The 12,334-nt window shown below is 47.8% G+C and overlaps 1 protein-coding gene across 1 annotated transcript in view; it reads right to left on the reverse strand.

Moving 5' to 3' along the window:
- Positions 1–6,434: 6,434 nt before the first annotated feature.
- Positions 6,435–12,334, reverse strand: part of FAM177A1 (family with sequence similarity 177 member A1) — a 58,579-nt gene continuing 52,679 nt past the window's right edge. Inside the window, exons 7-8 of the mRNA XM_086936939.1 lie at positions 9,977–11,849; positions 6,435–8,398 (exon numbers count right to left, since the gene is read on the reverse strand). The gene's annotated coding sequence lies outside the window, so the exon portion shown is untranslated. The remainder of the gene's footprint in view (positions 8,399–9,976; positions 11,850–12,334) is intronic.

Raw genomic sequence — 12,334 nt, forward strand, 5'->3', positions numbered from 1 at the left:
AGATGCAATAGAAGGAAAAGGAATACAGTTGCTAGTCCAAACATTTGTTACGACAGTAGTTGGAAGTGTGACATAAATAAAACCTCTCAATCATTTTATTGATCATAATAACAAATTAGCAAATGGAAAATGCAACTTACCAGTATGCATCTGTTCTTGGCATGTAGAGCTGCAGATTCTCTCACTTAGCATTAGAGCTCCATCTGGTGTTGGGCTTGGATGCTTGCACGTTGTTGTTGTCTCTGAAGAAGTCTTTGTAGTCACGAGATAGGTGACTCCTCCCTTGGACGATAGTGCGCATGGGCATAAACTCCATCCTTAGATTGTTTTTCACCATGATGGGAAATGATGAAGTTAGTAGAAGGAAAAAATATGTCCATGTATGTATATCTAATTAAGATAGAGCTGGAACAGATACTGGTCCCGGGGAGGCGAGTGGGCATGGGAGACTCTGCAGCTCTACATGCCAAGAACAGATGCATACTGGTAAGTAGCATTTTCCGTTCGAGGTATATGAGCTGCAGATCTCACACTTAGCATAGACTATACAGCAGTATCTCCCCTAGCGGTGATCACCAGTATCCGTTTCAGTAGTTTGAAAGAGTTTTAAGAACAGCTTGGCCCACAGAAGCTTGCTGCTTGGCTTGCACGTCAACACAATAGTGTTTAGTGAAGGTGTGTGTTGTGCTTTACAGATGTCTTCTAGGGGAATGTTCCCTAGGAAAGTCATAGAGGCTTCTAGTTTGCGTGTGGAGTACGCTCTAGGAGGAATTGTTAATGTGCGTTTTGCTTTTTGGTAGCATATTTGGATGCATTTAACGATCCACCTTGCAATCCCAGCTTTAGAGATAGGATTCCCCTTATGCGGTGGGGAGAAAGCTACAAACTATTGTTTTGTTTTGCGAAAGGATTTGGTTCTGTCAATGTAATAAAGAAGGGCTCTTAACATCTAGGGTGTGTAGAGCTCTCTCTCCTACGGAATCTGGGTTTTGAAAAAACACTGGTAACTCTACTGATTGGTTAAGATGAAATGGAGAGATGACTTTAGGAAGGAATTTTGGGTTTGTCCTAAGGACCACCTTGTTATGATGTAATTGTAAAAATGCTTCCTGTAAGGGTTAAAGCCTGGATCTCCCTTACCCTTCTAAGAGAGGTAATGGCAACAAGGAAAGCTACTTTCCATGTGAGGAACTGTAGTTCGCATTTGTGTAAAGGTTCAAATGGGGGTCCCATGAGCCTAGTAAGAGCAATACTTAGGTTCCACACTGGAGAAGGTGGTAACCTAGGAGGAACAATTCTTTTTAGGCCCTCCAAAAAGGCTTTAATTGCCGGGACTCTAAATAGTGACCCGTGTTGTCTGTTTTGAAAGTAAGCAGCAAGTGCTGCTAGATGTAAACGTATAGATGAGTATGCTAGATTACATCTCTGCAAGTGCAGTAGATAGCAAATGATATTCTGGATGGAAGCATCCAGTGGATCAATATGATTATTGGTGCAGTAAATGGCAAATATTTTCCATTTGCAGCATAGCAAGCCCTAGTAGTAGGTCGTCTGGCTTCTTCAATGATGTTCATACAGTCCGGTGGTAGGTTAAGGTAACCGAACTCTAGGACTTCAGGAGCCAGATCCAGCTGACCAGGATGTCTGATCTCTCCATGGTTCTGCATTAGCAGGGATGGTGACAGGCACAGTTTTTGGTGCAGAACTAGTGAGAGTTCCAACAGTGTTGTGAACCACGGTTGGCGTGCCCATGTCGGGGCTACTAAGATTAGTTTGAGACTGTTGACGGAGCTTGCGTACCACTAGTGGAATCAGTGGGAGTGGCAGAAAAGCGTACGCAAATCTGCCTGACCAGTTCATCCATATTGCATTGCCCTTGGACAGCGGGTGTGGAAACCTGGCGGCGAAGGTTGGGCATTTCGCGTTGTCGTGTGTGGGGAACAGATCTATGTCTGGTTGGCCCCACATGTGGAAAAATGGTAGAAGGACTTTGGGATGTAGTTCCCATTCGTGAATCTGTTGTGTATGTCAACTTAACAGATCTGCAATCTGATTGTGAACTCCTGGAAGGTGTTCGGCAAGTAGATATATATTTTGTGGGATGGCCCATTTCCAAATGTTCTGTGCAAGCTGGGATAGTTGCAGAGAATGTGTGCCTCCTTGTTTTTGTATGTAGTACATGGCTGTCATGTTGTCTGTCCGGATCAAGACAGCTTGTTTTGTACATGTACTTGGAATGATTTTAGTGCTAGGAATATTGCTAGTAGTTCCAGGTGATTGATGTGGAGCACTTTTTGTTGAGTGTTCCATCTGCCCTGAGTTGTATGTCCGGGGAGATGGGCTCCTCATCCTGTGAGTGATGGGTTTGTTGTAAGTACTATCTATGGAACAGTTACGAGGAACGGCCGCCCTTTGGACAAGTTTTTTGTGTCCCACCACTGCAGAGAGCGATGTATGCTGCTGTCTACCAACACCAGGTCTGTAAGTTGTCCTTGAGCCTGATTCCACTGATGTGCTAGACATTCCTGTAATGGATGCATTTGAAGTCTTGCATACGGTACAATAAGAATGCAAGATGTCATCAAGCCTCTGAGCTGCATTAACACTCTGGCTGGGAGAGAGTGTCGGGCTTGAAATTTTGTGACGAGGACTTGTATGCTGGCTATCCTGGCTGGACTGGGATAGGCTAGAGCTGTGGAGGTGTTTATTGTAGCCCCCAGATATTGGTGTATATGAGAGGGCTGGAGATGCGACTTGGTGTAGTTGACCGTGAACCCCAAGTTGTGTAATGTCTGAATGGTTTGGTGAGTGTGTTGAACACACTGATTGAATGACTTGGCTTTTATTAGCCAGTCGTCTAGATATGGAAAGACATGGATGTGTTGCCTTCTGAGATGTGCTGCTACTACTGCAAGGCACTTTGTGAACACTCTGGGTGCAGTGGTGACTCCGAATGGAAGGACTTTGAACTGATAGTGTTGTCCGTCCAGTACAAACCTTAGTTACTTCCTGTGAGAGGGATGTATGGGAATGTGGAAGTAGGTGTCTTTGAGATCTAGTGTGGTAAGGAAGTCGCCTTGTTGCAGCAGCGGGAGCACTTGTTGGAGAGTGATCCTATGAAAATGATCTGAGTGTATATATAGGTTGAGGGGCCTGGGATCGAGTATTGGTCTTAGAGTCCTGTCTTTCTTGGGTATTAGGAAGTACAGCGAGTAAACCCCTGTTCCTTGATAATGTGAGGGAACAGGCTCTATTGCGTGCTTTTGAAGAAGTGAGAAAACCTCATGTTTCAGGAGCGTGAGATGATCTGTGGACATTGGACGCTGCTTGGGTGGTATGTGTGGGGGGATAGCTGTAAGTTCCAGGCAGTAACCAGACTGGGTAATTTGTCTCACCCCCTTGTCTGTTGTGATGGAATTCCAGACCGGTAGGAACTGTGATAATCTCCCCCCGACTGGAGTGGGATGGTCTGGGGCGGGCAGAGGGAAGTCACTGTTTTGTGGTGGGGGAGATAAGAGTGTTATTACCTCAACCTCTTCCTTTATTGTTATTTCCTCTGTATCCGCCTCTAAAGTATCCTCTATTGGGGGATGCTTGTGTAGTGGCTTTAAATGAAGAGGAGGTCTCTGCGCCCAGGCTCTTGGAGGCTCCTCTATAAAAGGAGTGACGGAAGGAGCCACGTGTTTGTGGAGACTGTAAAGCGCCCATGTATTTGGCAGTCTCAGTGTCTTTCTTCATCTTTTCTAGTGCAGTGTCCACAGCCGGGCCAAAAGGTTGTTGTTGGTTGAACGGCTGGTTGATGATGGTACTCTGGACTTCCTGCTTAAATCCTGAGATGCGCAGCCAGGCATGACGCCTAAGGAGCACACTGCTATTAATGGATCTAGAGGCAGTGTCTGCTGCGTCAAGTGCGCATTTAATTGACACGTTTGAAATTAGCTTATCCTCCTGGATAAGATCATTTGCTTGTGTTTTATATTGATCAGGCAAATGTTGTAGTGGGGCTTCTAACTGGTCGCAGTGAGCACTATCATATCTTGCGAGCAGTGCCTGCGTGTTGGATATGCGCCTGTGGTTGGCTGCTTGCGCAGCTACCCTTTTGCCAGAAGCGTCTAGAAATTTGGATTCTTTATCAGGGGATGGCGCCTCCCTGGAGGTTTGGGAGTTGGCACGCTTTCTAGCGTTGGAAACTACTAGAGAATCCAAAGGCAGCTGTCCCTTAATGTAAGCAGGTTCTTCAGGGGCAGGTCTATACTTTTTTTCTATTCTAGGATTAAGAATCCTGGCACGTACAGGATCTTTAAACACTTCGGGGGCATGTTTAATGACTCCCTTGCTCATTGGCAATATTTGCACTGTCTTTTGTGACTGTTCAAATGTATCCAGAAGGAAGTTCTCTTCTGCTGCATCTGAGTGCATTAACTGTCCAAAACCAATATTATCGTCTGGGGGAGATGGTTTTGAGAGGTATGTGTGTGGGCTTGGGACGTCTGGTATATCTGTTGGGACAGGGTACTCCCAATCATCTGGGTCAGTTGGATACGTGAAAGGGTCATTTGGGTCACCCCCCACACTTAGGTCATCATCTGGGGGTGTATGAGGTGGAGAAGTTTTAGGCCGAGGTGGTGTAATAGATTTAGGGAGAGGAAGTGGGTTAGAAGGAAGTATAGGAGAAGAAGGAGGCATAGGTGATGTGGCAGAGTCCTTCTTCACAGGCACTGGAGGAGCAGGTGCTGTGTCTAACTTCCTCTTCTTACATGACACAGCCGTGACATGTCCTGTTTCTGGATTTATATAAATCTTTTTCTGCTGAGGATCGACAGGATCCGGATGAAAAAGATCCTCTTCCTCAGGAACCACTTTCGGCACAGATTTTTTCGGTACCGAGTGGGGCTGGTGTTGACTTTTATTGTCTTTGGCCTTAGAAGGCGTGGTAGAGTCATTAGGCTTAGGTTTTGGTTCCGAGGCTCTTGGTTTCAGACCCGAAGCGGGATCTTTAGGCTTGGAAATGTTCAAAGCCGGGTCATCCACGGGCCTCAAGGTTTTCGGGGCCGATTTGTCTTTGGAGGTGGAAGGCATCGGAACCGATTTCGGAGCCGATAGTTCTTTTGATTTCGTGCCCAAGGTGCCGGTGGGATTGGTACATGCAGTTTGCTCGGTCCCGAGCTACTGGAAGGCTTTTATTTTTTCTTCTGAGCCGGGCCTGGAGGCGGGGCTTCTGAAGTGTGTTTTCGGTCGCGACTGGGGCAAGCAGGAGAAGTCTTGACCATTGCCTTCGGTTTTGGTGGTGGGGTTCTGGGTAGGGGCAGTAGTACTCACTCGTTGACCAGGAGTGATGGGGTCGTCCAAGTCTTCTGCCTCCGATACGATTTTGAGTTTTTCGGAATCTTCTTCTAGAACATCTGGGCCTTCGTCGAGGATGTCCACTGGTTCCGCCTGATCTCTGCGCTATGATGTGCCGTTGAGCCCTTCGATCTCGAATGGTTGTCTTCGATCGAAAGTATGCGCAGGCTGGACAGCTGGCCTCGTCGTGTTCAAGTGATAAGCACAGGTTACAGACCTTGTGATGATCACTGTGCAGGAAATTTGTTCCACACTGGGGGCATTTCCTGAATGGCGTCCTTTCCATGTGCCGTAGGTCTCATCGCGTGAATAAGCCCAATGGCCCGCGCCGACTACCGGAATCAAGCTGATGAAAGTTGCGAAGATGTTCGATGTAAATCCGAAGTGTTTGTGGAACTTTTTCATGTCGAAGTAGATTGAAATAGAGATTTTGAACTGGAGCGCAAAAGTTGCATCCGAACCCAATGGCGGAAAAAAACAATCTAAGGATGGAGTCGATGCCCATGCGCACTATCGTCCAAGGGAGGAGTCACCTATCTTGTGACTACAAAGACGTCTTTCAAGAGAACAACGTGCAACCATCCTAGCCCAACACCAGATGGCGATCTAATGCTAAGTGTGAGATCTGCAGCTCATATGCCTCGAAAATAATTTATTGAAAATTTCATCTGAACTAGCAAATTCCTGTATTTGTCCATAAAATAAATATATGGATGTTCGCAAACAATATAAAGGCACTGCTATCAAGGAACATCTCCCTAATTAAAAAGTGTCACAAAATGAATTCCAATCTGGGAATACCAACTCACATGCTAACTTTTAACTGTTCCAGATATTGTTTAATTAAAGCTAGGAGAAAGCCGGAGTATTTATAAGTATTTTTTTTAATTGCGGGTAAAAGAACGGAGTGTAATCCTGTAAAATGCATGCAGCTGATTGGTTAAAGAATGGTGCTTACTATCAGTAGTGCTTCATGCAGCATGCAGTGCTTTTTCATTCCTTTCAAAACCTAAGATGGAGAAAAGTCAAGAGCAGGCCACAACTTTCAGACAACTATAGTTTCAATCAAATAATTAACAAAGAAAGAATAGTCTGCTTTGTTGAAAGTTTATTAAATAAAAAAGAGAATATTAAACAGTTTTGTTAACAGCATTTACAAGAAAACAAACAATCAATGCACTTTTCACATCGCGCACCTACGGGCAGGGCAATGACCCAAGTGCTCAGTCTAAGGCACAGTGTGTTACAGAGGCGGGTTTTACCCAGATGGACTATAAACACCAATACTTAGGCACACTGAGAAGAGCTCGAGGAATCTGTACGCAGGGCTTCAAGTGAGCACAAAGCAGGATCAGAAGATTGAAAAATCCTACTTGGGTTCTGCTTGTAGATTTCAGCTCTCGCACCAGGAAATCCAACTGCATGCACTTAGTAAAATCTGGGTCTGACCGTTGCTACATTAAGGGACACCCAGGGTACAACACTCAGAGGTGTGCACTACTTCCCAGTCAGAGTGCGGGCTACTGCGGCACACATTCCAACTCATCCACAAGGGAATCGGCATTCTTGATTCCAGTGTGCCATTTCTGGGACGATGGATCCAGGCTACTACCCAATGTCCCAAGTCAGAGGACTTCTGATAGTCTTACCTGCGCGTTTTATACCTTGATCGGGTGCTTACCTTCACAAGTCAGAAAATGTCTTGGAAGCGCAACACCTCTGCCGGCCCAAACACGCATGTGGTAAAAGAGGCTCAACAGCACCACAACTATGCTGGAAGCGCTGGCCCATTGCAGATAATTACTCATAAAGGTGACAGGGATCTGTTATAGAGCCCACCTCCTCATGCTACCCATTGTGCAGGGGTCCACAAAGCTGGGGAGCCTTCTGTGTGCCCGACTCAAAGGGGTGTCTGGGGACATGCAGAGTGGTGGCAACAAGGTTGACTGCGGTGACCTCAGCCACCTCACAAATGATTCTGAGGCAAAACAAAGTTTTAAACGGCATCAATAAACATCGCTGAAATGTTTTAAATATTAAATAGTAAAGTAATTGTAAAAGTCTTATATTATATATATATCCTCTGTGCTCCCCACGCAGCCTCACAAATCCTAAGATATGTGGAAGGTGTTTTTCTTTCATAGTGGTACTGTTCCAGTATGATTTTTACTAGTGAACTGGTCACGTCAGGGATCACCTGTGTTCTGACCCTGTCCAAAGAAATGAATACCAAAGCTGAATATGCTCTGATGAGCTGCTTGGACAAGAGGTGCCTTTGCGTTATCAACACAGGAAAAAAAATGTTTCATGGCTTGCCAGCCAGCAACAAAAATGAGATGGCGACTCAACTGTGAAAGAAATGCACAGCGCAAAGCGTTGTGCCTACTGGACAGTTCTTCTTAGGTGGAGATCTAGCATGAACACTCGCCAGAGGGCCATCACAGCACTGGTTTTGGTAGAAGTCCTCCAGGGAACATACATCAATGAAGTCTTGCACCCCTGAAGTTGTGTGAACTGGTGACAAGAGGACCTCCTGACCTGTAAATAGCTCCAGCTGGGGGATGTGTCCATCCCTCCTGCTTGTGTTACACCACTTTCCTCCAGGCCCAACAGCCCACGACTTATCATCTGATTCCAGGACAAAATCAATCAAAGCAGTGTAGACTGATGAACCTTTGTCAACCATCAGAGGATGCTACAAGGAGGAAGCACACTCAGCTTTGTAGTTCTTAAAGGTGGACTTTTAAAACAACAAGTTACACTGCTCTTTTGTTTGAACTGCTGTGAGTCGGTGTGTCACAAAGGAACTTGAACCATCCACTAGATTCCCTTGAAGGGCTAGACCGCGCGCTAAATTTGGAATCGCTCCTTTCAAGGCACCGTCGATGCCACAGATTCTATCCCGCCAGTTCCAACTTGGGATCTCTGTGGTCTTTGTGTAGAGCTCTGTGGCAGACACGGTACATATATTCTCAGACCTGACCCTCTTGTGTAGCTAATTTCATTTTTGGGTCTTCCTCTGAAGCTACTTTCAGGCCCAGGCCGCCCTGGGCAGCTAACTTTAGGCCCCGGCTTCCTGGCCCAGCTACTCCAGTTCCAGACCTCCTTGAACAGCTGTGTTTGGACTGAGGCCTCCTAAGGTAGGTTATTTCAGAACCAAGATCCATTTGTCAGCTAACTTCAGGCCCCTGCTTCCTGGGACAGCTACTCCAGTTCAAGCCCTCCTTAGACAGCTAACTTGAGGCCCCTGCTTCCTGTGACAGCTACTCCAGTTCAAGCCCTCATTAGACAGCTAACTTCAGGCCCCTGCTTCCTGGGACAGCCACTCCAGTTCAAGCCCTCCTTAGACAGCTAACTTCAGGCCCCTGCTTCCTGGGACAGCCACTCCAGTTCAAGCCCTCCTTAGACAGCTAACTTCAGGCCCCTGCTTCCTGGGACAGCTACTCCAGTCCCAGCCCTCCTTAGACAGCTAACTTCAGGCCCCTGCTTCCTGGGACAGCTACTCCAGTCCCAGCCCTCCTTAGACAGCTAACTTCAGGCCCCTGCTTCCTGGGACAGCTACTCCAGTTCAAGCCCTCCTTAGACAGCTAACTTCAGGCCCCTGCTTCCTGGCCCGGCTCCTCCAGTTCCAGACCTCCTTGAACAGCTGTGTTTGGACTGAGGCCTACTAAGGTAGGTTATTTCAGAACCAAGATCCATTTGTCAGCTAACTTCAGGCCCCTGCTTCCTGGGACAGCTACTCCAGTTCAAGCCCTCCTTAGACAGCTAACTTCAGGCCCCTGCTTCCTGGGACAGCTGCTCCAGTTCAAGCCCTCCTTAGACAGCTAACTTCAGGCCCCTGCTTCCTAGGACAGCTACTCCAGTTCAAGCCCTCCTTAGACAGCTAACTTCATGCCCCTGCTTCCTGGGACAGCTACTCCAGTTCCAGCCCTCAGACAGCTAACTTCAGGCCCCTGCTTCCTGGGACAGCTACTCCAGTTCAAGCCCTCCTTAGACAGCTAACTTCAGGCCCCTGCTTCCTGGGACAGCTACTCCAGTTCAAGCCCTCCTTAGACAGCTAACTTCAGGCCCCTGCTTCCTAGGACAGCTACTCCAGTTCCAGCCCTCCTTAGACAGCTAACTTCAGGCCCCTGCTTCCTGGGACAGCTACTCCAGTTCCAGCCCTCAGACAGCTAACTTCAGGCCCCTGCTTCCTGGGACAGCTACTCCAGTTCCAGCCCTCAGACAGCTAACTTCAGGCCCCTGCTTCCTGGGACAGCTACTCCAGTTCCAGCCCTCCTTAGACAGCTAACTTCAGGCCCCTGCTTCCTGGGACAGCTACTCCAGTTCCAGCCCTCAGACAGCTAACTTCAGGCCCCTGCTTCCTGGGACAGCTACTCCAGTTCAAGCCCTCCTTAGACAGCTAACTTCAGGCCCCTGCTTCCTGGGACAGCTACTCCAGTTCAAGCCCTCCTTAGACAGCTAACTTCAGGCCCCTGCTTCCTGGGACAGCCACTCCAGTTCAAGCCCTCCTTAGACAGCTAACTTCAGGCCCCTGCTTCCTGGGACAGCTACTCCAGTTCCAGCCCTCCTTAGACAGCTAACTTCAGGCTCCTGCTTCCTGGGACAGCTACTCCAGTTCCAGCCCTCAGACAGCTAACTTCAGGCCCCTGCTTCCTGGGACAGCTACTCCAGTTCAAGCCCTCCTTAGACAGCTAACTTCAGGCCCCTGCTTCCTGGGACAGCTGCTCCAGTTCAAGCCCTCCTTAGACAGCTAACTTCAGGCCCCTGCTTCCTGGCCCAGCTCCTTCAGTTCCAGACCTCCTTGAACAGCTGTGTTTGGACTGAGGCCTCCTAAGGTAGGTTATTTCAGAACCAAGATCCATTTGTCAGATACTTTCCGGCCCAGGCTTCTTTGAGCAGACAGATCCAATCCAGAGGAGTCACCGCCAGTTTGAGCTCTGGCATCTTTAAGCGTTATGTTGAGCATTGGGAGAAAGGGCAGGTGCCCATGGGCAGCTGGTTAGGGACCCTCTGGCATTGTTCAGCTCCTCATATCAGAGGAGGCAGATGTGTCAGACCTGCTGCAGACCCCATGTTGAATGAGGCACAAAGCGTGTCAGTCCCACCTCTATGTTCACCAATATGTTGTACCCACAGGACAACACGGAGTCCATCGGATTGTGATGCATATTCTCAGTATGGAAAGGTTTCGCCCGCCACAGAGCTGTGAGCGCAAGCACCTACAAGGGTGACATTCTTTAAAATATGTGATTACATCAGAAATAAATATTAGTCTAAGGACAATAAATTAATTTCAGAACAAATTATTTAGTGCAACACCAATATCTCTAGCTAAAGCAAAGCTCAATCTTGCCAATGTTACACTGACAACTCTGGGTTCAAAGTAGAACTTCCTTTAAAAAATGTCATAAACGGGACGGTTGGTATGAACATTGGCAGCCATCATTCTTGTCATATATTCAGAAAATCCGGAGATCTCAGGGAATTGAAAGTCGTAGGCATGTCCAGATGTGAACTGGAAGTATGTGCAGAGCTACTCTTAAGCCTCCAAGTAATTTACAGAAATATTTGTAATTCTTTAGGGTAAGGAACAACTGTCCAGTAACTGGATTACTAGTTTCCCTTCACTGGAGCCTTACAGGAGACCCGGAATGACACGTGTGGCATATATATCCCTTTCCAGTTACACAATGGTAGCAGCATATGTGGGACTCGGTCACTGCTTTGCATAAACGCACCGTGCCATCTCCACCAAGCAAGGATCGGAAACCAAACATTTCTACAAATATCACAACATCCTGCAAACCCACACTCCAGAAGAGCACAGCACGGCGTGTGCCTTAGACGGGCTCCATCTGGTGGTGTGGGTGAAGGTGTGGAGAGGGGATTCTCTGTACTGAAGACTGGGGTGTGTACGAATGGCTGGTGTTGGCAAAGCTCGCAGTCACGCAGTAGTACGAGACAAGTGAAGCAGCACTCTACAATGACATATGTACGTACAGGTGTGCTGCAGAGGAGAGCGCTACCGGCAAGGTAAGATATAAGGCAAGGATACGTGATTGTGCCAGATGCACACAATCACAACATCCAGGGAGTGCACACACACAGCCTTTTGGATGGGATTCGAGAGAGGCCTATAGACAATGTCCAGCAGCCTACTCTGAACTCAGGGGGCATTCACACACTGCTGTAACCACCGCCCTACATGTCCAGAGGGCACTCACACACTGCGGTAATACCACCTTACATGTCTAGAGGGCACTCGCACACTGCTGTAATACCACCTTACATGTCTAGAGGGCACTCGCACACTGCTGTAATACCACCTTACATGTCTAGAGGGCACTCGCACACTGCTGTAATACCACCTTACATGTCCAGAGGGCACTCTCGCATTGCTGTAATACCACTTTACATGTCTAAAGGGCACTCGCTCACTGCTGTAATACCACCTTACATGTCTAGAGGGCACTCGCACACTGCTGTTATACCACCGTACATGTCTAGAGGGCACTCGCACACTGCTGTAACCACCGCCTTACATGTCCAGAGCACACTTTCACACTGCGGTAATACCACCTTACATGTCTAGAGGGCACTCGCACACTGCTGTAATACCACCTTACATGTCTAGAGGGCACTCGCACACTGCTGTAATACCACCTTACATGTCCAGAGGGCACTCTCGCATTGCTGTAATACCACTTTACATGTCTAAAGGGCACTCGCTCACTGCTGTAATACCACCTTACATGTCTAGAGGGCACTCGCACACTGCTGTTATACCACCGTACATGTCTAGAGGGCACTCGCACACTGCTGTAACCACCGCCTTACATGTCCAGAGGGCACTCACACACTGCGGTAATACCACCATACATGTCTAGAGGGCACTCGCACACTGCTGTAATACCACCGTACATGTCTAGAGGGCACTCACACACTGCTGTAATACCACCTTACATGTCTAGAGGGCACTGGCACACTG

Source organism: Lissotriton vulgaris, chromosome 9 (genome assembly GCF_964263255.1).
Source record: "Lissotriton vulgaris chromosome 9, aLisVul1.2, whole genome shotgun sequence".
In the NCBI taxonomy this organism is placed as follows: Eukaryota; Metazoa; Chordata; class Amphibia; order Caudata; family Salamandridae; genus Lissotriton; species Lissotriton vulgaris.